The 27,329-nt window shown below is 38.4% G+C and overlaps 1 protein-coding gene across 1 annotated transcript in view; it reads right to left on the reverse strand.

Annotated features, from left to right (window-relative positions):
• TENM4 (teneurin transmembrane protein 4) overlaps positions 1-20,576 on the reverse strand; it is an 826,730-nt gene extending 806,154 nt beyond the window's left edge. The window contains exon 1 of the mRNA XM_014941555.1: positions 20,492-20,576. The gene's annotated coding sequence lies outside the window, so the exon portion shown is untranslated. The remainder of the gene's footprint in view (positions 1-20,491) is intronic.
• Positions 20,577-27,329: the final 6,753 nt, after the last annotated feature.

The following is a 27,329-nucleotide window of genomic DNA, read 5'->3' on the forward strand; positions in this document are numbered from 1 at the left end:
TTTGAAGAGCTTTTGACGCTATTCTCCAAGTACTGTACTACTCTCTCCTTAATGAAGCCCCTACCATTTCCTTGTCCTTTTTATTTCCATTTTGCACCTTAGCTGAGGTAGTTTATGCTCCAATATATTCACAGGTAGGATTTCTAAATCTTTAAAACAAGCTTTGTGGTTTGCTTTCCTTTCCTTACCCGAAGATAGAACATAATTTATAGGCATTAACAATGGCAAGAATTTAAATTCACAGCAGGTAAGCTCCAACTTAAAAGGAATTATTGGCTTGGCTAAGTTTTCTATGGAGGTTCACTGTATTCACTGGAGAAACATGACTTCAATAGAGTCACAAAAATGGTGTCTGAAGGAGACCCTGGAGTTCTCTGGTTAATACTCCCGCTTGAAGCTGTGCCAGCATCCCCAAGCGTCACCCACCCCATGGCTTCATCTAGGACAATCTTGAAAGTCTCCACAGATGGATATTTCACAGCCTTTGTGCGTAGCCTGTTCTAGTGCTGTACTAACTTCCCAGTGATTTTTTTTTATAAATAGTTTCTGATCGGAATATTTGAAACCACATTTTGGGTATAACTCTATGTTTTACCATCTTTCACTTCCAAGAAGAGTTTGGTTTGATATTCTCTGAAAACATCCTCTACCTCTACATCCTCTGCCTCTACTTCCTAGACTAAACAAGCCCAGATATTGCTACCTGTGGAAAAACCATATGCCCTTGACCTCTCCTGAACTTCATAGCTACTCTATACATTACTTCTGAGTTAGACTGACTACTAATCAATGTGAAATCACCAGTTCTGGGCAGAAAAAGATAGCTTACTTTAATCGGTTGCCTGTGGCTTTTATTAGCCCAATATATAATCTACCTAATTCCTGGTGAGACTACATTCAGTGGCTCATATTCCACCTTGGAGACCATCATAATCACCAAAAGGTTCTCAGTAGTGTTATTAATCTGTTGAACTTTTCCCATCCTCTGCTGATGTTTAGGATTATTCTGCCATATGTGTAGAACTTTTCACTTTGCCTTGCTGAATCTAGTAATGTTTTTGTTATATCATTCCTCAAGTTTCTACAGGCCACTCTGGATGGAAGCACTGCCATTTGTTGTAAGTTACTATCCAAGTCTATAGTCACCTGCAAATTTGTTGATGGCACCCTTGGTTGTTGTCTAGGCCTTTGATGAAGATGTTGAACAGTTTGGATCTCAGCACTGGCCTTTGAGATACTCTACTCAATACTGTCAGCCAGCTGGATTGTGAGCCATTAATTACTATTCTTTGAGTCTGGTGATCCAGCCACTTTTTTCCCACCTTATGGTCTGTTTATCCACCCTCATATTTCCTTAGTTTCCAAATGAAAATACAGTGAGAAACTGTATTATCACAGAAAGCTTTCAATTTGCATATCTGAAATAAAACTGAGTTCAGAATGAGGTACAGTTCCCCTGTATCACTTGCCATAAACCTCAATAGCTGACATTTCTTTTTTTTAAGCTTTCTCAAGAGACTATTAACTATTTTCCTCAGTTTAGTATTCTGAAGATTACTAAAATAAATCTGTATCTATTTTTGTTGAGAATCAGATCCTAGCCACAAGAGTCCATGTCCTCTGTGATGATTTACACAAGTTGCTCCATGAACAATGGGAGTAATGAAGCTCGTATTTCTACAAATATGTGCCCAGTAACTCTCAATATGCCAACTCCTCAGCTGCCTTCCCTATGCTTTCAGAGAAGTATTGCAGGATATAGAGTTTGAATCCCCTTGCAGAGTCCTTGGTAGCTTCTCACCATGAACAAAGCTCCCTTCCCCTTTCATGGCTGATGGGGTAGGAAGAAGGGGCTGTGGCTAGTTCATGGATGGGTCTCCCCGCTGGACATGTAGCAGACGTTCATTGAAGTCATCCCAGAGCCTTTCTTTTTTAAAGACCTTTTTAAAGCTTCCTTTCTATACTCAGTCACCAGTTTTCACAAACATAGGATTTGGCATCTATTTATATTTGGCATCTATTTATCCCTCTCTGTAGATCCTCTTTAGATGGATCACTGTGTTTGGAATTAGCCTGGGGAGGCTGCATGTAATGGGAGATACAAGTTGGGGAACACAATAAAACATATTCCTCTAAGTAACCACACTAAAATGCTTTTAAGCTGTATCTCCCCTAGAAAAATGAAATCAACAATTGACTAAATTGCCTCCATTTTGGGTTTGTTGTTTAGTTTTTTAGTTTCTTTCTCCTAATACAAACCATTTAAACTTCTACTTAAACACAGGAATCATACCCATTAATCTAGACAATAAAAATGTTTATGTCATGTTTTCCTAGCTCTCTCTGTCATATCTCTGACCTTGAAATTTTGAGCTCCTCATGGGAGACATGCAGACACCGTTTCTGATTTTTTGTGATGCTGGACAAAGTACTAATGCTGAACACTGAATCCTTCCTTCAAATTGATTCTAAACAGTATCAAAATTCCTGGAAAGGATGTCTCAGTCACAACCATTGTGTTATCCCTGTTCAGGAGATTGTGCAGTTTTTTCAGGGTGAAGGGAATTTTCAGGAAAGAAATACCAAGACCAAATGCTTGAAGCCAAACCAGATTTTTCCAGGAACATCTATCCAAGTGCAAATGTTGGTAGATCTCACATCCCTTTCGATAAGCTGCCTAGCACATGGCAGCTGACAAACTAAGGATTTTACTCATTCTCCACCTAACTGCAAGCGTGACAGTATGGTCCCTGTACCAATCTCTTCAGCTTTTTCTGACTGTGTTGTAAAATGAAACAAAGGCATGCAAGGGACAAAAGACTCTTGATTCCCTGCTAACTTGAATAAGAATTTTGGAGGAAGAAAAACTTGCTCCTGGAATATACGTCCCTCAATGCCTAATGTTTGAAGCTCATTTCTGTTCCGAAACATACATTTTCCTTTACCTGGCTTCACTATTTCTCCACACAGATCCACAGAAACCCGATCCAACCCAGTGGCAGCGTTATCTCTGTGAGCTGGAGCACAGCTTAGTATTGCAGCATTTGCAAGTGAAAAGTAGTGAGTGTAATTAGTAGGAACAACACTTAGCAAATGCCCTGTACATTCCTAATCCTATGCAAACACCAAGATGACTGACTCCCCACAGCAACTCTAATGACTTTAGTGTACTTAGAATGGATTTAGCTCATCAAGAGAAATGCTAGACATGTCTCACTCTTTAAATATATTCATCTCCCTTTGAAATTGATTTAATGAGGAGGTTGATTTGGCCTATACAATCAACAGAATCAGACTTTAAAAATGCATATTATATTGCATTATATATATGTATATATGCATTCACAAGCACATACACAGCTATATTTGTGTATAAATATATATATAGACAAACAGTCTGGTTCTGCTCTTTTGGCTCTTTTGATCATCTTCCTACAGAAGACAGTTGAGAAAAAAAAATATTAAACTCTATAGCCTTTTATAAGAAGGTAGTTGCAAAAGGCATCAGTAGGTATTGCCTGCTTATTCTGCTTATCAGAGACTATGTTATATTCTAAATTCACTCTCACCAAACAACCAAAAAAAAATACTCTCCCATTGATTTTACCCATTGATATATCCCATTCTGTATTTGAAAGAAAGAAAGGTTAGGATCTAATATGATGTGTCTGCAGAGTATTTAGAAAGTGCCTACATTTTAGGGAAAATTGCAGCAGTTTATTTTCTCTACTTGTTCACTTTTGAATTTTACTTACTAAGACTGAATGATTTTAATTTCTTTCCAAGGGAATAAGAAATTTGTGACAGCTGTAGATTTTGAAGCAAAGCAATTTAAATGCTATAATTACCAGGTAGTAAGGAGGGTGGCAAAAGTTCAGGAAGTCTTCATTTGAGGCAATGTGTGCAGATTAAGTCAGGACACAATTGCTGAGAGGCATTAGCTGGTTTCTATGGGACATGCAATTTTTATGCAGAAGATGTGCAAAATACAATTTTTCATATTGTTACCATATAAATCACCTTTGTAAGCAATTCATTATCTCTATTCTCACATTTTGCATAAGTGTTCCCTTGTTTGCAACACTAGTTTACGTGTGGTAACCTCAAAAAATAATCTACTACCCAAGGTCTATAGTCACCAAATGACTGCTTTCCACTCCTGTTCTATTCATTGTTTTTAAGAATAGCAGCACGCCTAGAGATGTGGAGAGGAAAATGATAACTGCCTACAGCTATTTGAAAGGTTTTAGTTTAAAAAAAGGGTTAGAATTAATTTAGTGTAATAATGGGTATGGCTATGAGTTATGGGATAAAATTGAGAAACAGAAAATAATGGCTGAGTGTTGAGAGGAGAAGTGGGAAAGGAAGAGGAAGAGAGAGAGTGAGACCTATTAATCTGTAAAGTAATCTCCAAAGGGGAATAATATAAACCCCATTTCTTGACATTTAAAAGTAGACTGAACAAAAGGTGAATAAATGTACATCAGGGAACAATACTGCATTATCAAAGAGATTAACAAAGTGATCTAATAGAGCTTTGCTGCCTGAGTGACTGTCCACTGATATATGCCCATAAATGCTTATATAAAGATCGCTTTCAGTGCAAATATAGGACAGTTAGGACTTTTTAAAGCTCTGATCAGAGGTATAGACCTGTCATTTTATTGAAAAATATTCTAACCTTTCCCCAGTTCCCTTCTCCAACCACTCTCTTTCCTCTACCACATCAGTATCTGTTGTGTTGCACTGAAATGCATCAGGGGTAGAAAAAGGAGCCCACAACCTTGGGGAGTCAACAGCATCAACCGTCCCTCTAGTGGATCTCAAAATCATACCCAGAACTGAGGACTATAAGAGACCGTGCAGATGGTAAAGTAGCATTGATGAATGTATTAGTAAAGTCTTTCTAAATATATTTATCTCACAAGAATTATCATATGAGTTTAGCATATAGTCCATTCATGCTATATTCCTTAGATCAGATAACAGGACATCTTACAAGAAGGATGTCAAACTCTTCACTCAACTGTTGAGAGTAACCTTATCTTCAGTGAAGTATTTGATCTATTTTCCTCAAAAACACAGAAAAAGGAATTGGAATATCAAATTTACTTTTTTTTCCCCCCTCTTATTCTGCTCTATGAGGCTTCTGTAAAATTCCTCTCACAAACCACTCAAATGTCTTAGATAAAAGAGTTCATAGAATCATATAATGGTTTGAGTTGGAGGGGACCTTTAAAAGCTATCTAATCGAACCTGTGTCTCACCACCCTCATTGTAAGAAAATTCTTCCTTCTATCTAGTGTAAATCTTCTACTTCAAAAACCATTTCCTCTTGTCCTATTGCAACAGGCGATATCACAATGTCTCCTTGGAGCATTCTCATCTCTAGGCTGAACAGCCCCTGCTCTCTCAGCCTGTCCTCACAGCAGAGGTGCTCCCGCCCCCATCATTTATGTGGTCTCCTCTGGACCCACACTAGCAGGTCCATGCCTTTCTTGTGCTGAGGGCTCCAGAGCTGGACGCAGTACTCCCGGTGAGGTTTCACCAGAGAGGAGTAGAGGAGCAAAGTCACCTCCTTCACCCTGCTATCACACTTCTTTTGATGCAGCCCAGGCTATGGTTGGTTTTCTGGGCTGTGAACACACATTGCTGGCTTCTCAACCACCAACATCTGCAAGTCCTTCTCCTTAGGAGTGCTCTCAGGGGATGAATCCCTTCATCCCCCAGACTGTATTGATACAGGGCGTTGTCCCAGCCCAGGTGCAGGACCTTGCTGGACCTTGCACTTGGCCATTTTGAACTTCATGAGGTTTTTTGGTTGCACTTCTTGAGCTCATCCAGGTCCTTCTGAATGTCCCTCAGGTGTGTCAACGGCACCATTCAGCTGGGTGTCAGATGCAAACTTGCTGAGGGTGCACTCAATCCCATTGTGTATGTCTTTGATGAAGATATTGAACAATACTGGTCCCAATACTGACTCCTGCAAGACACCATGCATCACTGATCTCCATCTGAGCCATTGACCACCACCCTCTGGATGTGACCATCCAACCAATTCCTCATCCACTGAACAGTCCATTCATCAAATCCATAACTCTCCAATTTAGAGAGAAGGATATGGAGGACTATGTCAAAGGCCTTACAGAAGTCCAGACAGATGACTTCATAGCTCTGCCCTTGTCTACTGGTGTAGTCACTCCATCACAGAAGGCCACTATGTTGATCAGGCAGGACTTGTCCTTGGTGAAACCATGCCAGATGTCTTGAATGACCTCCCTGTTCTCCCTGTTCTTTAGCATAGCTACTAAGAGGATCTGTTCCACAGTCCTCCCAGGCACAGAGGTGAGGCTGACAGTAGTACCCAGAGTGCTCCTTTCTACCCTTTTTAAAAATGTTTCCAGACACCAAGGACTTCACCTGGCTGTCATGACTTTTCAAATATCATGGAGAGTGGCTTGTCAGCTACATTAGCCAATTCCCTCAGGACTCTGGGATGCATTTCATCAGGTCCCATAGAATTCTGTATGTTCAGGTTCTTCGGGTGGTCACGAACCTGATCTTCTCTTAAAGTGGGAGGGACTGCTTCCCCAGTCCCTGCCTTGTGGTCCATTCACTTGAGAGGTGTGGGAAGAGTGATTGCCAGTGAAGACTGAGTTAGGTATTTTGTTTTTGCTACTTCACCTGGAAGCTCTTCAAAGAGCTATTTTTTTCCTAAAGTTTAGTCAAAGTTAATTCATAAGCAGAAGATATTTGTCTTCTCTTATCTTTCCCTGGTACTTTTGACATATTTGTAGGTAGAAACCATGCTCTCTGTCCCCTTCATTTTAGCAGACCAAATGGATCAAACTACTGTTTTCTCTGTTCCTCATATTGTTTGCATAGCCATTTCTGCATCAATTCCAATTTGTACTGGAGATTATTAAATATGAATATCCTAACTGGGATCTATGCACAATATTCTAGGAGAGGAACAACCGTTGCAAATGTGTTCAGGTTTTCAAATGATGGTAATGTAAATACTTTCCTTTATTGGATCATAGAATCACAAAGGTATTTTTCATGGTCATATTGCACATCTTACTGGAAGGTATCCTGGCAGAAACAAAACTGTCTCTATCCCAATCAGATACAAGTGTCCAGTTAAAAGTGGTACTTAATGTTCCGAGTTCCCAAAAGCTATAATCTCAATTTTTACTATCAAGTGTCCTCCCACTTCTTTTTTTCCCATCCCCAAAATGGTCCAATTTGCCCTGCACATTCTGTCCATCCCCTCAGTTGATAATGTCACTTCTACACCTCACTGGTCATTAAATTTATTCATGAAGTGAAACAACATCCTAAATCCTAACAACTCCATGAATATCTTCCCTCTAGGCCTATAGTCTCTTTTCCAACACATCTTTTATAACTCCCCCAGCATACAGTTCCTTACCCACCTTAGTACTTACACTAACCTCACCTTCACTGCTTTAAGTAATGATTTCCCATGTGTTATTGCATCCAAACCTTCACAAAAGTCCTGATAAATTAAATCCTCCCATGAGAGACAAAGATTTTAAACTCAACCTGTATTAGCTAAATATTAATAAAATTTTAATCTTTTCTTCTGCAAGAGAAAGTAAGCATCCTTTGATTTACATTCTGAACCATTCACCTGATGTGCCCCAACTAAGTCATCTCAGCTCCAAACTGGGAAATACAACTTGTTTCATTATCTCCTCTTGTCTGTGATCATGTTAATTGCCAGCTTTTGAATTCTTTTTATAGATCCTGCGTTCTTGTGGATGCTGAATACACTGCCCTCAAAGCAAGACACGCGTGTTTAAGCATGTGTAACGGCTTTCAGAATTTTGAACACCAAATCCTGTATTGATAACCTAGGCCATGAAATTTAAACTGTTGGCTGAGATGACTAGCTTTCATTTCCAGGATAAGAAGGAGATCAGGGGTAGTTTACATCAATTCATGAAAGGGAAATCCTGCTTAACCGGCTTGGTACTTGTTCATGAGGAGATGATTGATTCAGTGGATGCGGGGAGAGAATGGTGGTTTTTGTTTCTTTTGACTTTAGTAAGGGTTTTTGGCACTATATCCTGTAAAAACCTCATGGAAAAGCCAATGAAGTATATGTTAGATAAGTGGTGTATTCAAGGGGTAGATATTGACACAAACATAGTTCAACATCTTCAACAGTGACCTGGATGAGGCGTCATGCACCCTCAGAGAGTTTTCAGGTGATACAAAACTTCTTCCTACTTCTGTAGCTGATACACCAGAGGTTTGTCCTGCCACCCAGAGGGACCTGCACAGGCTGGAGAAATGGGCTGATGGGAAGTTCAACACAGGGAAATGTCTAATCAGGCCCCTGAAGATGACTAACTTTATGCACCACGACAGGCTGGGACTAACCATCTGGAAAGCAGATCTGCAGAAAAAGATCTGGGTGTCATAAAATATATTAAGCTGAGCATGAGTTAGCAATGTGTCCTTCCAGCTTCCTGGACTTCATTAGAACTGTCACTAGCAGGTTGAGGAAAGTGATTCTTCCCCTCTGCTCCCCACTGGTGAAGCCACATCTTGAGCGCCCATGCAGGCCCAGGTCTCCCACTACAAGAGAGACATAGACATACTGGAGCAAGTCCAGCAAACGACAAGGAAGGTAATTAAGGCATGGGACAGTTTGACTTATGAAGAGAGGCTGAAAGAGCTGTGACTCTTCAACATGGAACAGAAACAGGTCAGGAGAATCTTAGCAAAGTGTATAAATACCTGACCAGGGCGAGGAGGGGAGTAAAGAAGATGGAAATGGAACCAGGGTCCTCTCATTATCTTCCAGTGACAGGAGGAGAGATAAAACTGAAATAATACACACAATTCCATTTAAACACAAGAAAACACTATTTTTATTATGACAGTGGCTGAGCACTGGAAGAGGTTACACAGAGTTGTGGAGTGTCTGTCCTTGGACATAGAATCATAGAATCATAGAATTGTCCAGGCCAGAAGGGACCTCCAAAGGTCATCTAGTCCAACCTCTTCACAGTCAGCAGGGACATCCCCAACCAGACCAGGTTGCCCAGGGCCTCATTGAGCCTCACCTTGAATATCTCCAGGGATGGGGCCTCAACCACCTGCCTGGGCAACCTGTTCCATTGCTCCACCACCCTCACAGTAAAGAATTTTCTCCTAATCTCCAATCTAAGATTGGAGAGATGCTCCATCCCTCTAATCATCTTCGTGGCCCTCTGCTGGACCCATTCCAACAGGTCCATGTCCTTCCTGTGTTGAGGACTCCAAAGCTGGACACAATAGTGCTTTATTCGTTTATTATTTTCTTGAGTATGATAGAAGATCTCCTGAGGTTTGAGACTGCTGTGGCCCAAAGGAAAACATATCACACCAGTTATGTCAAGAACACGGCCAAATGCATCACATCAGCTGGGTGAATAATTACAGCAGATATTCTGCACAGAAACCTATAAATAATAAATTCAACCTAAAATATCAGTTATAATGCATACTGTTTCTGGGAACACCAGCTACAGAAGATAAAGCATCCCTTTCTACTGGTGTGACTGTATGACATAGCACGGTCCTTTTTTTTCATGTGTTCGCTAAACATATCAGCCCATTTAGCTCTACACAAACCCTCTGTTTATTCGTTCCTTTGAATATTCAGTAGCACATTCAACTCTAACATGTGTTTGAAATGTGATGAAAGTATAAGGCATTTTTGATAGAAATAAAAGCATGATTAAAGAAGTAGTGCAGGAACTGCCAGTCACATTTTGTAAAGTCATTATCCTGTTGCAGTCCTCTAAGAGACCTATCTCCATACAAAAATATACATATTTATTATTACTGGAAAAAAAAAACAGAGTTGTTTTCACTTCTGACTCCAGTTTGTGTGTGTACCATATACACATGTCTGTCTGTCTCTGTATCGATTTTCTTTCCTTCCTCAAAATGTAGTTGGGAATGAAGCTCTCTAAATCTATCAAGCCAATCCCAGGCATGAAATGAATCCTACCAAAAGACTTGCCATTGAATCAGACTTATATGGTGATTGGCTATACAGTTTGGTTATTCCAGATGATGTAATTAAATTAAATTTGATCCACAACCTACGATTTATTTTCTTGCACTGAAGAAGTTCCAGAGCTCTCTGTTGAAGTGGGATTTCAAGGCCTTCAGTTGGAACTGGGAACCTAAATATCTTTGTGGGTTTGGCTTAATAAACGCTCTGAATTTTGGAGTCCAAAATTAAAGCACAGATTTTTTTTTTATTTAAAAAATCGTGGAAATGTACATATAAATCATCTGAACAACTGCTTGCTTCTGGTTTAGGGGGTGTGTGCAGACACTTAACCTGATACTAGAAGTGGTGCTTCTTCACAACAATACAATAATCCTTAGCATGTGAAGTCTTAATGATTCCCTAATGTCAGATTTAACTAACATTCAGCAAGATTCTGAAAGAGAATAGAACTTGTGAAGATTGGTTTGGATGATCCCAGTGAAATAAGAAGAACCCAAGTTGTAAGATTGCATTGAATTTTTGGACTTTCACAATTTAAAAATAATTGTAATTGGTCACTGGTCATCTTGATGGTGAGGTTTTCTGTTCAGTTACGTTGGCTTCATCTACACTATAATTTGCAGTCTTGGTCCCCATGACCTCCAGCCTATAGATCACACTTAAATTTATTCCCTAGCTGTACACTCATATTTTCTTGCAAAGGAAGGTAGGAATATAGAAAAAAAGTTTGTGTATCCATGTCCCATCCCTACAGGGAGTTACGCTATGAACAGCAATGCAGCCACTAAGGATAAGAAAAAATAACAAAAATTCTGAAGAAGTCATTCATCATGAAATTCTCTTTAAGAATGTTATTCATCACCCTCTGTCAAAGGACCTAGAGTAATGGCAAAAAAATACCATCAACCTCAAAACAATTTATTCAAATGCAATCACTGCACAAAGTAGTGTATTTTAGCTATATGGGAAATTGAAAGCGCCCAGGTTATTACAATGATAGAAGACAAAATATGCAACATGGCCGTGCTTTGTAAAGATTAACTTGCAGAGTTTCAGAATGTTTATTGTGTATATGAAACGAGATTTGCAATTTTGGGAAGACACACTACATTTTTCATATCTAATGCAGTGTTTGAATTTCAAAGCGCAAAATTCAAATCGAGTTTAGTTATGGAATTCTGACCTGTGCTGATGGTAGAAAATAATTCCCCCTCTGAAATTTATTTTTAAATAGAAAGCTTTGGAGAATGTCATCTTTGCCAACATGTTCTCATGCAACAGGAAGTGAAGAAAATGCTGAGCATTTCAAAAGAAAGGCAGTTTCAATTTCTACAATGTAGAATGAGTGTCCATCATATGATGATTATAATGGAGGTTTAAAAACAGAGAAGATACATCATGATTTTTCCAACTTGTTCCTCAATAAGCTCCTAGTCTCTAGCAATTTGCAGTTCAGGGACTTCCAAGACCTTTATGCCCCTGAAACATGGCCAAGGGTATCTCAGAAAAATTAGGACAATCAAGTAATGTCTTTGGAGGTTATGAAAAGACAAATGTAATTTTTTCCTTGTGCTCCAAATTTTGAAAAAGAAAACCCAGGTTTATTTTCTAGTTGTTTTTTTTCAAATCTTCACTTTTATTATTCATCCCATAAAACATAAGAAAGCCCAGTTTCCAGGCATTGATACATCTTTAACAAATTTCACACTAAATAAGACTGCTTCACACGTGGTGATGAAGGTATCATTTTCTGTCACCAGTTCATTGCTTATTTAGCATGCTTATGAATGCAACTAGACCAGCTGGCAAAATATAGTATTAAGCACTCTCTTCCTGACAGTTTCTTTCTTCTTTCCATGTTTGCCTGCCAGCAGCTTATGGATTTCTTAAATAATTTTCAGCTAACGGTATTCACAAAAAAATTAGAGCAAATAAAATTTGTATTACTGTGCTGGTTATAGTATTCATTTAGTCAGCAATGAGACCAAACAGCAGGCACATGTTCACAAGTAGGATGTGTCTGTGTTATCTGTTTTCCAGATAAAGGTAGTATTTTCTGCTACATATGAAAATATACTGTAATAATAACGGCAATAGCCCGTTTTCTGAAATGTTTATTTAAGATTGGCATGTTATACAGAACTCAACAACTTTGATTTTTTTTTTTTTGTTCTGTGGATTGTTTTTTTTCTGAAGGTCAGGAAGCTTGATGAGTGGATCAGAGACACAATGTAGAAGTTAGTAGGCACACACAATTGTATGAAAAACTTGTTGAGTTTGTTGCTTTAGCACATGCCAAAATTCTCCCCTCCCTCCACGATCTTGACTGTCTTGACATGAACTTCATTTTTGAACATGCTTAAAGACATGTAAAATTATGGGTAACTTGATTATTTTGTACAGAATTCCTAACATCTATCTACACAATCATAGTTCAGTGTGAAACAGATTTTTCTATCTGATTAGATTCTTTTTTCAGTCCTTGAGTGCTGGTTGTAATTTGCAGAAGTGTAAATGTGTAGAAGGGCATCGTATATAAATTAGAAAAGCCAAAAAATAACAGGCCCACTTGGAACTCCTCTGCTCTTACAAATCAGCAATCTGAAATCTCCAGTCTAGGAGACATATAGGAGTTCAAGCAGCATATTACTCTGTATAAACACCTTTTTACTACGTTCTGACAGCTTTTGACAAATGTAACACCGAGCAAAATCATTTGCAATGGCTGCATCTGCCTTTTTAGAATCCATGATGAGAGCTGCAAAGACCAGTTATTTATTTAAAAGTCAAGTCTACGTTCAGCAGATTTTGTGAAGTGTGAACAATGAAATCACTTGAGTGCCATCTTCTTTTTCTCTGTCTAAGTGGAATGCAAGTCATTTCTAATTTCCTAACCTGTACTTTTGGGATTTTAGCTTATTCCTGAAGAACATTTGGCAAGAATCTTTTGGTAACAAATCCTTATGAATTAATTCACAGCATCACCTCTGAAATGAGAATGTGTTGGCTTGTTTTGCTTGGGTAAGGCTGTTACACCCTGACTGTATAACAGTGCTCAGGATCACTTGGATGGTGAATACTTCAATCAATGCAAGTGTTTAAATATTTATTCTAAACTCACTATTTGAACGTTTCTTACCATAACACCTCAGCACAGAACTTCTTATGTTCTCTGGTGCTGAAAAAATGTAAAAACTATTTGCACTGGTTGGCTAGTATTCAGTGTGGGTTATTATGGTGAAATTAGTAAGAAAAGGGAGAAAAACAATAGATTCACGGTTCCAGGGTTTGACATAAAGCTAAGCATAAAGATGTCTCTAGTAAGGCCAATGAATCAAGTTTTCATGAACCACCTGCTTTTCTCTGGGTAAGCTCTGAACTGGGTTCTCTCTTGTCAATAATCATTATCAGCACCTGAGGAGCAACCAATTCTAGATATAAAAACTTCAGGCTTTTTCAACTTAGGTTGCTGAGAGATGGAAGCAACTCAGCTTTTATCCAGACTACTAGTGTTAACTTAGGTCTTTTACTTATTTCTCATTTCCTACCATTTTCAAAATGTACCTTAAACTACAAGAAACAAATCATATTATCTGATCCAATATCTTCAATGAAGTTGCTATCAGAGACGCAACAACAGAATTATTTCCATTATCTGCTAATTTAATCACATTGACCTCCTTTACCCCTGCTTCTTGCCAAGGACTCTAATGTTGAGTTTGCATAAGTAGATAGATGCCTGTCTATCTCATAGCTTCGGGGGCTATAACTAGATAAGATATTTCCCTATTGTCTTTTCCCTAAACACTATCTCCATCACAGCCTTAAGAATTTTTTTTTTTGTAAGGTAGAATTCCTGAACATCCTGTAAGCACCATTCCTTGCATTTTATACTGTCTGCAAACCTCACCCTCCCCAAAAAGCTATTCTTCCTGGTAGGCAGAAACACACACACTTTTTTCATTATCTCCAAAGTCAGCATGTTTACTTCTAGAGTCTGCTCTTCCATATCTTTCATAGCTCTCACTGTGGTAAATAGGAAGCATTCCTTCTCTATCTGAGAGCAAAAAGTGGCCCTTTACTGATTTGTTTCAGTATCTTTTTTTTATTTTTTTGCTTTCTGGCACAGATGAAAGTCTTTCTAATTGCCTGGGTTTTGATCCTGTAATCAAAATCACATGTGTTACAGGACAGATAAGAAAAAGCCTTGAGTTTAATGCAGAGGAAAGAAACTTGGCTAGTGGATAGAACATGGGACTGGAAGGCAGGAGGTTTGGGATTTGTTCCTATCATTACTATTTGTTTTTACGTGATCATTGTCAAGTCATTTAACCTCTGTGTCTCAAGTTCCTCTATATACAGAAGAAAAAAAAAAAAAACATTTCTCTATTCCAGGTGGATATTGCATGGACTGAGGCCTAATTAAAGCCAATAAAGAGTTTTGAGATCCTTGGATAAAAGGTGCTATAAAAAGTTCCAACTATTAATTGCTTGGTGCTCCCTAGTAGATTTTAAGTCACATATCTCTTTGAATCATGGTTCTCTATTAAGTGAAGATTGTTAACAGTGTAGAATCCTGCAGTTGCTGGCTTTTTAATTTCAGAAGTAGATATCTTGTGAGATTGAGGCATCCTTGCTTATGAACTAACCTAAAATCTCAACTAATATCTTCAGACTTCTGAAATAATATAGAAAAACAACATGCTGCTAACCCACTTCACTTTCTTTCATAATCTTCTTCACATTCTTCTGGCTTTCTGTGTTAAGTCCACCACCTTAGAACATACATTTTCTACCTGGGTGGATTAGACCTAATTTAAGTAGCTTTTCCTCTCCCCACCAACCTCTCCCTTCTGCTTAAAGAATTTTCAGGAGGAGTTGGGGAAGGCGTGTTTATTGTATGAATTCTCCTGCTTTTCAGCTTACCAAGGTAAATGGTGGTACTTGAATCACCACAGTCTGACATGAATCTTGAGCAGCCAAATAGTTACTTCCAAGCATGTATATGGATGTGAAACAATGTGTAACACAATCACCTCTCCTTTGGTCACCTTTTCTTCCGACTGGGTTGCAATGGCCAAAACACTTGATAGACAATGACCCAAAGCTGGGTTATTTCACTTGCCCCTAAAGGAATGCTCCAATTTATTGCAACTCTAGCAAAACCTGACCTATTTCAGTTTTAAGAGAAAATCACCTTACCTGTAACTTCCTAGACTCTGTTGAAAGGTATTTGGTTAATTGCTTTGAGCTGAATGAACTATTGCTTTTCAAGAAGATCCAAGCACAAATGCAAACACACCTTCAAAAACCTGAGCTTTCTGGCGTTACACTATATATCCATCATCTTAGACTGACAACAGTTGGGGTTTTTTTTGAGTACATAACACAGGTCCAAGAACAGTTAGTTTCACTATCACTTGGCAAAAAATTTCCACAGAAATATACAAAAGTCCGATTTTCTTCAAGTTGAATTAAAACCCTTTGATGAGCTGGATTTGTGTGATTAAACATTAAGCTGGTAAAAGGCAGAAGGTACAAGGAATGTTTCTTTGAAAAATAGGCAAAACCATATTACTGCTCAGTTTCGAACCCAGCATTGATCCTGTCAGTCCTCTTTGTCTACCTGGAGATAATTTATATTCACTTTTGTGCTGAAACATTCCACAGGGTCATGCAGTGTTATTTTAACTAGCATCTCTTATCTTCCCCACTAATTCCAAGAAAAAAAACACAACTTGCACCTAGTGTTGATGTACAACAAGTAGAACCCTTCATTGGTTGGCAATATAGAATCACAAAACCATAGAAAGGTTTGGGTTGGAAGGGACCTTTAAAGGTCACCTAGTCCAACCCCCCTGCCATAAGCAGGGACATCCTCAACTAGATCAGGTTTCTTAGAGCCCTGTCCAACCTGGTCTTGAATGTTTCCAGGGATGGGACATCTACCCACCTCTCTGGGAAACCTGTCTCACCACCCTCAGCATAAAAAATTTCTTCCTTCTATTTAGTCTGAATCTACCCTCTTTTAATTTAAAACTATTATCCCTTGTCCTATTACTACAGGCTAGCCAAAAAAAAATTGTCCCCATCTTTTTTATAAGCCCCCTTTTAGTGAGGATGTACAATGCCAAAGCCAGAAAAAGCTTCCCAGTATGATTTAAATTACTGCAATGGTACTGCAAGGGACCTGCAGAGTTAAATTCCAAGGAAATTTTCATGTAAAATAGACTTCTACAGGTGATTCTGCGCTGGAGAAATAGACTGTTCATCATGAGCAGCAAATGTCCATACAGCAATGTCAGAAAACCAGCAATGATGATGAATGTAACTTTTCTAAAGTAAAACTGCATTTTTAAACATTTCCAGGGGAAAACTATACCTTTTGCTCCAGCAAAAGCAGGATTAATCACTTCCTCTTGACCTGGGGTCTGCTATAAAATAAGAACCAGCTTGCAGTATTCAAGTATTGGTGAGAGCTCCCAGGCTTTGCCCTGGGTTGTACTTAACTCTTTATTTATTGAAAATGCACCAACTGCATCTGTTCAATATTTATTATTGTTTAACCCATAAGGAAATGGGAATGTTAAAAGCATTTTTGATCAATGGATTCAATCTTGAAAGGCTTTCAGGTGTGGCTGACTGTGATTTCTGCAGAGAGAATTTCTACTCTCCAAACATTTGCAACTCAGGAAAATGTTTTCTGAAAAGATATTTGAATTTTTATTTTCTTTGTCAGAACTACTGGTACAGTTTCAGTCATCAGACAGTGAAAGACCAGAACATGATACATATGCAATTTTGTAACTGCCATTACCTAATGTAATGGTAATATTTTCAAGGTTACCAGTCCTATTTCAGTGTTTTATTTCAAGCTGCTTCCAGTAATTACATAGTAGAGCACCTGTGCTGGATGAGCATCAAGGGTATTAAGGCCAGAAAATTCTCAGACAAAAAGAACACTTATTTTTATTTTAAATTGATTTTTTTTTTCATTCAAACAATCCAGAAGAACAGTCAACACCTAAATTTGTGAGTATGTTAAGGCATGAGAAGCAGAAAATTAAAAGGTGACCGTACAGCAGCAGCTCTAATTGGCATTATTCAAGCTGGCGAAGTACAGATAAAGAGCAGAAAAATGAAAAACTGGAGCTCGGTTCTAAAGAGCCCTTCTCAAAAAGCTTTCAGATTCTACTAGTAACACAGAAAAGGACTATTATAATTAGTTATATTTCTATAAAATTAAGGTATACAGAGAAGTGTGCCACCTGTAAATTCATACACATAACAAAAAGGCATATAAACAACATGATTATTTGTTAAACAGATTATGATTCTTAGTCTTTGGAAAGAGAGCTGCTACTTGTAATTGATTTACTGAGTTCATCATAATTTTATTTCCAGCCACAGAACTAATTTCTTATATATCCTAAACAATACTGTGTCCACATATGTAGTACAGTAGCTGTGTATGTTCATCACAGTTATTTTGTGGTGTGTTCAGAAGTCTTGAGATTCCCAATATGACATTGATTTGCTGCTAAAAGCATCAATCTACAATCTAAATCAGTAGTCAAGTCTGATAATGTATGGAATATAGGGGCTGCTGATTTCAGCTGGGGTATCTAAGCCACATCATTTTAAAGTATAAACAGGGTAACCAGATATTGTCTTCGTATTTTCAACAGATTGAGAGTACAGTTTGAGAAATATTTATCATTGTAAATGAGAGACTCTTGTCAGGAATTCAGCTTTCACTGAACACAAGTTGATACTGTTTACTCCTAATTTAGGCAATACAGATTTTACTTCATGCAAATTGCTTTAATTGCCCTCTATAATGTACATCATGTACATTATAGAGATGAGTTTATCTACAACTTCCCTTCCCCCTCTCCATCCCCCTTTCTACACAACTTTAAGAATAGCAATTTTGCATCTGATATCTTGTGCTCTAGAACAAGGGGCAGCCAATTAGAGATGAGCAGGGCTGGGAGAGAAATGACAACCCACACCTTTATTCCAACAGAGATGAATTATACTTGACAGAAGTTTCTTCAACCTGAAAGCCCTCCAGTGTCCTTCCCCACAACACATCCAAGCAGTTTATTCAAGCGCTTTCTTTTCCCAACCTGTCCAAACTTTCTGCTGCTTCTTACCTTGAATTAACTTCAGTTTAAATTCTCCAGATTTTGCCCTCTCTAGTATGAATACAACGAAGAGAAGAAAGTTTCTATTTCTTTTTCTAACAGCCTATCATGTACTTGAAGCTCATCAAACCTGTTCCACCACAAACCATCTCAAGCACTTTCACCTTTCTTTTAGGTCTCACTCGTGAACCGCTTTTAGCACATCCTTGTTTCTCCTCTGAGGTCTATGACTTTCTTGAAATGTCCTAGGATGGACATTCCCTGAGATTGTACCAATACTAAGCAGAGCAGAAGGATTACTTTGCATTTTGCAGGCTGTATTTTTATTCACACTGTAAAATGACATTTGTCCTTTTTACAGCAACACACTATTCTTCACTCATAATCACCTGTGGTGTTTTATAGCCCCCTACTAGTGAGACTGGACACAGAGTTCCCTCTGTAAAATCAGTCATGATTCCCCAAGTGAGCTTAAGTTTTGCCCAGCATGTAAAAATCTGTGCCCTCCAGTGATCAAAGCAGTCAGTGATCACACAGACTTCTGAGAGGAAGTCATACTCTAAAACAAAAGCATTTAAAAGAATATCTGAAAACCACAGGACAAATTATATGCACACCTATGGTATTAGGTACCTAATTATCTCCCACAGTTGGATGCTAACCTTACTAAAGAAATCCCTTTTCCTTTTTTCTGGTTCCCCATCTTCCCTCAGCATCTTTAGAATTCAGTTGGTCTCATCCATTGGATATTATTAAATCATGCAATTTCTCTAGAAGATTAAGTAAAGTACATGGGTGCACACGTATAATATAAAAGTTCTCTGATCATCCTACGTATCTCCTAACTACACAGACTCACAGACCCTTAGAGTAAGGTAGGTGGGAAGGGACCTCTCCGAATGTCTAGTCCAACCCTTGCTCAAAAGCAAATCTGACTGAATGAGGTTGCTGTGGGACCTGTCCATTTGCGTTCTGAAATTACCTGTGGAAATAAATGCACTTTTGCCAAGTAAAGGTTTTCATCCCTTCTTCCTGGTACATATTGCCCAGCTAGCTGAGTCAGTAGAGCATGAGACTCTGTGATACCCAGGTAACATGTGACAATACAGTGCAAATACATTTCCCAGACATTCTCTCTCTTCCTCATAAAGGCTTAACAAAGATGACCCATTAGTTTTTAATTAGTGACATTTCAAAGTGGCAAGTATTTCAGCCACTGCGGCTTATATCAAAAAAAGTGTCCCTTGTGTTTCATCAGTCTCTAGAACATGTATCTCCTTATACAGCAATCTGGCAAGTCAAAACCGGTGATGTAGCCTTGGGCTTCTTTACTTTAAATCTATGGATTTAAAGTATCTTTGCCTTATTGTCAGATACCAAATCCCTAACAACATTTCAGGTGTGGAGTTTACACATGATAGAAGTAGCAATCAGCAGTGAGGACAGTATCAGAAATGCAAGAGTTAAAACATCTCCATCAGAAACTAAAGTCATATTTTCTATTATTTCATTTTTGCTAAGTTTTTGGAAGAAATAAGTCTTATCAGGCTTAATGGGTTTTAGTCATTCTTAACAGCTACCTAATGAGCTCTCTAATTATGTAAAGAAGAGTAATTCAATTCATACATTACTGTATCTCCTCACAGAAACAGTTTCCCCCCTTCAGAAATGACTCACTCAAGGTCATACAATAAACCAGAGGTAGTGATAAGAGTGGAGCCCAGGTGTTCCTGGCTAGTGACCTTATAACTAATCTTTTAAATGATGTGTTATTTTCTTGTTACTCTCTATTTAAATACTTTTAATATCTGACATACATTAATCTGCTGCAAATAAAAAGTGCACTGATGTTTATGGCCCCACAAGCACTCTTTTAGCATCAACAACAAACCGAAACCACAATGCTTCCAATGAATATAACCAGAACACTCCAAAAATAAAAACCATAAAAAAAGGTGAAAAAAAAAATAGAGAGAAGTTTTCTGACTCTCACACAAGTCTGTGAAACTGAACTTTGCACATTTCATATAAAGGAACACCTGTAGAGAACACAGCCTACAAAGCCTCATGATGCACGATGGAACAAAATGGAAACTGAAAATATTTCTCTCAAGAGAAGGCAGAAACATAATCTAGTAATTCTGAACTTATTTATTAAAGAGAAAGGGAGCTGTAAATATTGAAAACATCCTTTTTTTTTAAGTAAACATCTAATTGAACATGATGTAAGCCATTCTTTCTTTGCATATCTTGACATGAAATATTACAGAAGAAAAGAAAGAATATACAAACTGCTTACCAGCAAGGCTGTTTGCCAGGTAGCTATTTCATCCAAAACTTGTATGATACTCTATCTCCACAGAATCCATATACTATTACCAGGATCCTATAAGATGATAAAGATAAAATAAACTATAATTCTTTGAGGATTATTGTAAACAAGAAATACAAGTACAGTATTAATAAGAAAAACTGTATGTTATCAAAATTTCATATTATATGTGCTAGAAGAGTGTAGCTATTATTATATGGCATAGTTAATTATTGGGACAAACTACATTCAAAAATAATAGAGCAAATTTCTGACAGGTGAGTAGGTTTTAGTTTGTCAAAAAGGGTTGATTAATCTATATTATTAAAAAAATATTAATGATATGAAATGTTTATAAACTCCATTGTGTCCATCTACTTTATTGCAGAGATTCTTCGATGCTGTTTGAAAATCCAATGACAATCTCACTAGAAAACTCAAAATTATTCAGGAAAAAAAAAAAAGATTATTTTTGTTGCTCTGATTTACCTCCTTAAAGTTTAGTCTAAGCTAGTTGTTAGACTGTCCTCTGAAGCTGGTAGAGAAAGAGAAACATCTTTGAGAGCAAATCAGGTCACCTGTGGGGATGCTCCTCTCTTACCACAGATTGTTTAGATGGTCTGTTCAGACTGGACTGCCAGCTAGTAAACTTAGAGAATCACAGTCCCACCCAGAAAGTGTAGGGGAAACAAGAAGAACAAACAAATGTCAATTAAATTGTCCATTTTTATTTCATCTGTGTTTAGCTGTCTCCCATTCCTGCAATCTGCCATGTGACAGTGACTCCTGCATGGTTGTGAAGTTCTGCTCTCAGATGAGAGTTCAGGCTTTAATACAATTAACTCTCCCTGAACAAAAACATGGCTTTAGGACCAGAAAAGTACAGCAGATTAGATTTCAGACACCTTTCTCAAGGTCTCCACTGAGATGATAAGAGAAGTAAGTGGATCAACATTAAGGCTCCTGTTTCAGAGTGAGGGATCAGAGTGCACAAACCCCTATTCAAGACCCCTATCTGGGTACACTTTTCATATCTTAAGCATTAGCAGGACACATAAAGCTTAATGTTTACAAAGAAACTGCAGTATATGCAGGGTACAATGTAAATATTTTACAAGTGTGCAGAACCTGCTAAAAACGATCTTTCACTTTTACTAATGCATCCTTCGTACCAATAACAACCCTAGCACGTGTAACTACTTTATGCAAAAGGAATAATCTTGCCAAATATGAGATGGTTGCTGAGATACAGCCCAGTCTGTCCAACGAAGAACAAATATTGTATTTCAATCTGCTTTTAGTGAGTCCAGGAGCATTCTCAGCCTAAATGCTCTTTAAGAATATTCTCCCTCTTAACACACACCAATTAGAAGTAGGAAAAGCAGATGGTCAAAATAAATTAGAGACAGCATACCAGCCCTGCCTCAGATCACCACCATTGGCAGATCTAAGCAGAAGCACCAGCCAGTCAGTAGTTAGGAAAAGAAGTATATGTATTTTTTTCCTCTATCCCTTTCCGGAACAAAATTGGAGAGACATTGCAGCTGCTGGAGTACTCAGTTTGCAAAGCCAAAGAAAGCAGAAATCTGGCCAGGGACACACAAAGTCCAAAAAAACTTGCAGATAGTATTTTGATTCCTTGATACTGCAAACACTACAAACACTTCAAACTTCTGGTGAAGAGAAGGGCTTTCATTCCCTACACTAATTATGGTTGCATGATATGGAGGCATTACACATATGCTTTCCCCACATACATTGCTGAAAAGGTCCAGCCATCACCCAGCACTAGAAGACCTAAAGCTACCAAGTTTCTTAGGTCTGATAAAGGTAAGTTGAACATCTTGTATAGTTTCTAAGCAGAAACTGGTACAATAGTTTGCAGGAAATCAAAAACAACTGCACAGCAAGAACATGTTGCTACACAACACCTTATTGGTACAACAGGATCAGGATAGTCATACCTTGTAGTTGTCCATCTCTGAACACCCTGTGCCAGGTAGACTGGAAACCATGCTTCAGCATCTGGATTGATGTTTAACATGAGATCTGTGTTAGTCATCAGAATGAGTGCTAGTAATTTTGGGGGTTTTATGGTTGGTTTGGGGCTGATTTTTTGTGCCTGTTTTGTTGATTGGGTTTTATGGTCATGGCTCCAGCTCCTCCATGCTGTTGTCATTAATGGACAGTAATCCTAGACTGGGATTGCACTGGATGACCTTTAAAGGTCCCTTCCAACCCAAACTATTCTATGATTCTTTTCAACTCCTTGTACAACAGGAATAAAAGGCTCAAACACTAAAAGCACACTCAGTCCCAATAAATCCTCTACAGAATTACCTCACTAAAATGAGGGAGACTGCTTGGAGGAACCAGGAACAAGCAGAGTAAACCAGTATTTGAAGACACATTATATATCACAAATCAGTTCAGGACCTTTCAACCAAGGAGTACAGTAGTATTCCGGCCTTGCCCATGGCTGAATTCAAAGGGATAAGTAGATGGATGTAATCTTTCAAAATACACATTGATGCAGCTTCCTGAGCTGAGTAGAGTTCTGCCTTGCCTGAGGTACTACCTTGATTACACGCTAGACGTGACCCTTACTCACTTACCTAAGAAAATATGAGAGATTATATAGAATAAGTTGTAAGAACTAAAAGAAATTGAGGAATTTCTTTCAGATAGAAAAGTTCCCTCCTATGCTGGCTGGAAAGTGCAAAAAGTCTCACAAACCTGCCATAAAACAGGTGTGTCTTACTTTGGCTTTAAGAGCTTAATGAAGCAGATACACAGATGGGATTGTGGAAGACAGATAAAAAAGGAAGGAGAGAAAAGAGTTACAGCTGCAAGTGATGGAGAAGACTCACTGCAATGGCGAGGCTGAATTGCTGTCTGTGGCCAGGCCATAAAGAATTTCACAGGGCAAGGAGTAATGGCAATCAGGTTTAGATGGAGGAGAAGAAAGGAAGATAAAAAGAAAACAAAGCAAAACAAATTTCAAATTAATGAGAATAGCTCACTCCTCTCTCCTCCCTGAGACTGTAGGGTAAGATGTGCATCAAGCACAAATCCAAAGGAATGAGACATGCTAAGGCCTTTTTAGGCCTTTTTGGTGGACAATAGGATGACATCCTGGGGTGCATCAAGAAGAGTGTAACCAGCAGGTCCAGGGAGGTTATCCTGCCCCTCTACTCTGCTCTGGTGAGGCCCCATCTGGAGTACTGTGTCCAGTTCTGTGCCCCCCAGTTCAAGAAGGACAGGGAACTGCTGGAGAGGGTACAGCAAAGGACCACAAAGATGATTAGGGTCCTGGAGCATTCAAAACCCACCTGGACAAGTTCCTGTGCAACCTGCTATAGGAAAGACCCACTCTGGCAGGGGGGTTGGATTAGACGATCTCCAGAGGGGCTTTCCAACCCCATATGATTCTGTGATTCTATGATTCATGATGTGCAATCTATGACAGGCATTATGGAATAAAATAGGACATTAGGGATGTACCTTATTCTGTACATTAGAACACCTGAAGCTTTGCCGAGGCAGCTGAGCTAACTGATCTGCCTCTGTGTTTCCAGAATTTAATCACAACAAGCACAAATTTCATCAGCCTAACATTACTTATTGAAAGTATTTGTCTTTCTCGTGAGAAAGTGAGAGTTTGAACAAAGACCTAAATGCCCTGTTTCGTTCCTGAACCAAAATAACAGATCCACATCTACCAACCCCCAAATTTTATGGTTTGCTTTATATGTTTAAAAACAAGCTAAACAAGCTATGAAGACTAATAAGTCATCTGAATGCTGAGTGAAACAAGAGCAGTTAAAGATACAAGTATGCCTGTAAGGTTTTGTTGTTTGTTTGCTTGTTTGTTGTTTTTCATTTTACCTTTTAAATTGAAGACAAATTGCAGGCTACAATTGTATGAAAGTTTTCTATCAACTGGTTTACATTTTCATACAGGCGATTTTTCATATTGCAGTTGGATTTTTTTCCCCAGTTGTACCTCTAAAAAGTGTAAACACTTTATGCTGCATCTAATTGACACAGCTGCATTTAAAATTTAAAAAGTCAGGCATTTTGCCGTTCAGAATTAAGTATCTAACATGTCATGAGCATTATAAGATACCATTTGTTTTCAACCTGAATTGCATAATTGGGTAGCCCAGCCCCTGCACAACTAGCGGCTATTGTGCTTTGACATGTCATCTTGAATGTCTTTTGTTTATGATAAACAATTCTTGCTAGTGCTTCCACTGTTGCTGGAGGGTTTCCTACCTCTTTATATTCTACTTTTCTTGCCAGTCTAAAAGCTTTATTCAAGAAAGTTAACTTCTGAATATATTATTTTTGTCCCTTAGACCTTGAACTGGTGATTATTTTATAGTTGGGCTAGTCTTTAAGTAGATAGGTTTTTATTTGGAGTAAAGATATGTCAAAAACATGTTTTCCAAAGCTTTGGGAAGTCCTTGTATGTGGGAACCTGTGCCACATATCGCTGAAGAATAGAATCATGCAATAAAAACATTCCCAGATATTCATTTTGGTTAGAAAGAACTTTTTATAGCATTTGAGCTTTTTCAGGCTTGCTCAAATCTGGGAATTACAGAACTGTGGAAATATCATATCATTGCATATAACACCATTTGAATTAGAGTCCTGCTGTGTTAGGCATCGTGCACAAATTACATCCAGATTGCCCTTTAGCCCTAATTGCTCTCAGTTTTTATTTATAGATATAAAGGAAGAGACGATCAGCCACACCAAGTTCTAGTCGTCCTTAATAATTACTTACAGATACATCCCACTGAGAACAAAACCAGCTGCCATTTTCCATTATCTATGGCAATCATTCACAGAAGAATAGAAAGCCACCCTCCTAAAATAGTACCTCTGACCTTCAGAGAAAGTGGAGATTTGCACCAAGAGCTTAAAGTGAAAACCAGTGTAGCAAACTAGAGTCCAAAAAGTAGTGAAAATGAGTTTTGAGTCATAACTAAGAAATAAAATAGTAACTTTTGTGATGAATTTTAATAGTTGCAGCATCATAACTTAAGATTTGTTATATGGAACATGTTTATCGATTGTTTTGCACTGAATTCTCAGGTCTTACAGACACTGCTCTACTGAAAATGTCTTGTTTTGCCATGAAGACAAGAATAGAAGGTAGAGCAGGATTGGGAAGATGGTTAGATAACTCCACATCATGATAGCAATGCTAAAAGAAGTGTTCTCCATGATGAATGGCTGCTTGGAAATGTGATTTTGACTGGAACTCAGTTTAGAGTCAGGTGATGTAAATTCTATGGATATTTTTCTTAAATTAATAGGTCAACACATGTGACTTCAGAAGGCCTAAAATGCAGTTCAGTTGACTGGCCAGTAAAGACTCAGACCAGTTGTCTTAGCGTATTGTTCGCATGCAACTAAAAAGGTAATAATGCAGCCCACCCGGTCTTCAGCTGCTGTTCCTAAAGAGCATATCTCTCAGAGATCCTGCATCATATCTCCCAACGTCATGTAAATAGTCTGGATGTGCCTGTTCAAGCCTCTGTATCATACTCTAAATGTTTATTTTAGGGAGAGCTGAATAGATGTTTAGAACCACATGACTGCATTGATGAGAGGTAAGATCCAGATGCCCACCCATAGACAGATATGAGATTTTCAAGCATATTCTGCTTGCCTTCCACATGTGGTTACAGAAGGCTGTAGACCTTCTGAGAATGTCCTGGATACAGTTAGGTGAGTCAAATAGTACTAGAAACCTGAATTTAGGAACTGAACCGTACCTTTGATCCCTGTATCAGGAGCTTAGAAATGTAGCTTACATGCATCTGATATATTTTTGATCTAAACAGGAAACTAAATCCCACTTGAAGAGCTTGACTCAAGTTCACCTTAATTAAAACACCTAGAATCAATTAAGAGATTTTAGAATATCTAGTAAACCTACAGATGTGGCAGATATAACACAGAACCTCTAGAAAAACATTGTTTTGGCAAGGCATCTCACATGGTTGGTGCATCCTTGGACAACAAAGTTTGACTTCTACATCAAAGTTGTCCCTTAAACCAAAAGAGATGATTTCCAGAATTTGAAACAGTTTTTATTGAAAAAAAAAGCCAAACTGAAAAGACAAAGAGAAGCAGCACATTCATTTTCCCACAAGGAGTCAATGATAACGGTTACTAGAAAGACACCCTTTTTTGCAGATTCTAAGCATTTATCAAACAGAGATTAGCTTGCTTTTCATTGTGATGGTTATCATAGAATCATAGAATGATTAGAGTTAAAAGGGACCTTAGGGTCATCTCATTGTACTCCCCCACCACGGGCAGGGACACCTCCCACTAGACCAGGTCGCTTAAAGCCCCATCCAGCCTGGTCTTGAACACTTCCGGGGATGGGGTACCCACAACTTCTCGGGGAAACCTGTTCCAGTGTCTCACTACCCTCAAAGTAAAGAATATCTTCCTAAAATGTGGTCTAAATTTCCTCTCTTCAGTTTAAAACCATTACTCCTTGTCCTATTGCTCTACTCCCTGATCAAGAGTCCCTCCCTATCTCTCCTGTAGGCCCCTTTAGGTGCTGGAAGGCTGTTATAAGGTGTCCCTGGAGCCTTCTCTTCATCAGGCTGAACAGTTAGACTGTATTTGTCCTCCCTGAACCAAGGAAAAGAAACAACAAAGAACTTGCTAGAAGAAACTGAGTAAGATGTTAAAGATGCTGCATTTAAGAAATAAGGTCATGCTGATCAGAAATCTATTGCCTCAAAACATGGAGAAACTCCTGGTTATGCTGAGTTTGCAACGCGGTAAAAGG

Source organism: Calidris pugnax, unplaced genomic scaffold (genome assembly GCF_001431845.1).
Source record: "Calidris pugnax isolate Ruff unplaced genomic scaffold, ASM143184v1 scaffold99, whole genome shotgun sequence".
NCBI lineage: Eukaryota > Metazoa > Chordata > Aves > Charadriiformes > Scolopacidae > Calidris > Calidris pugnax.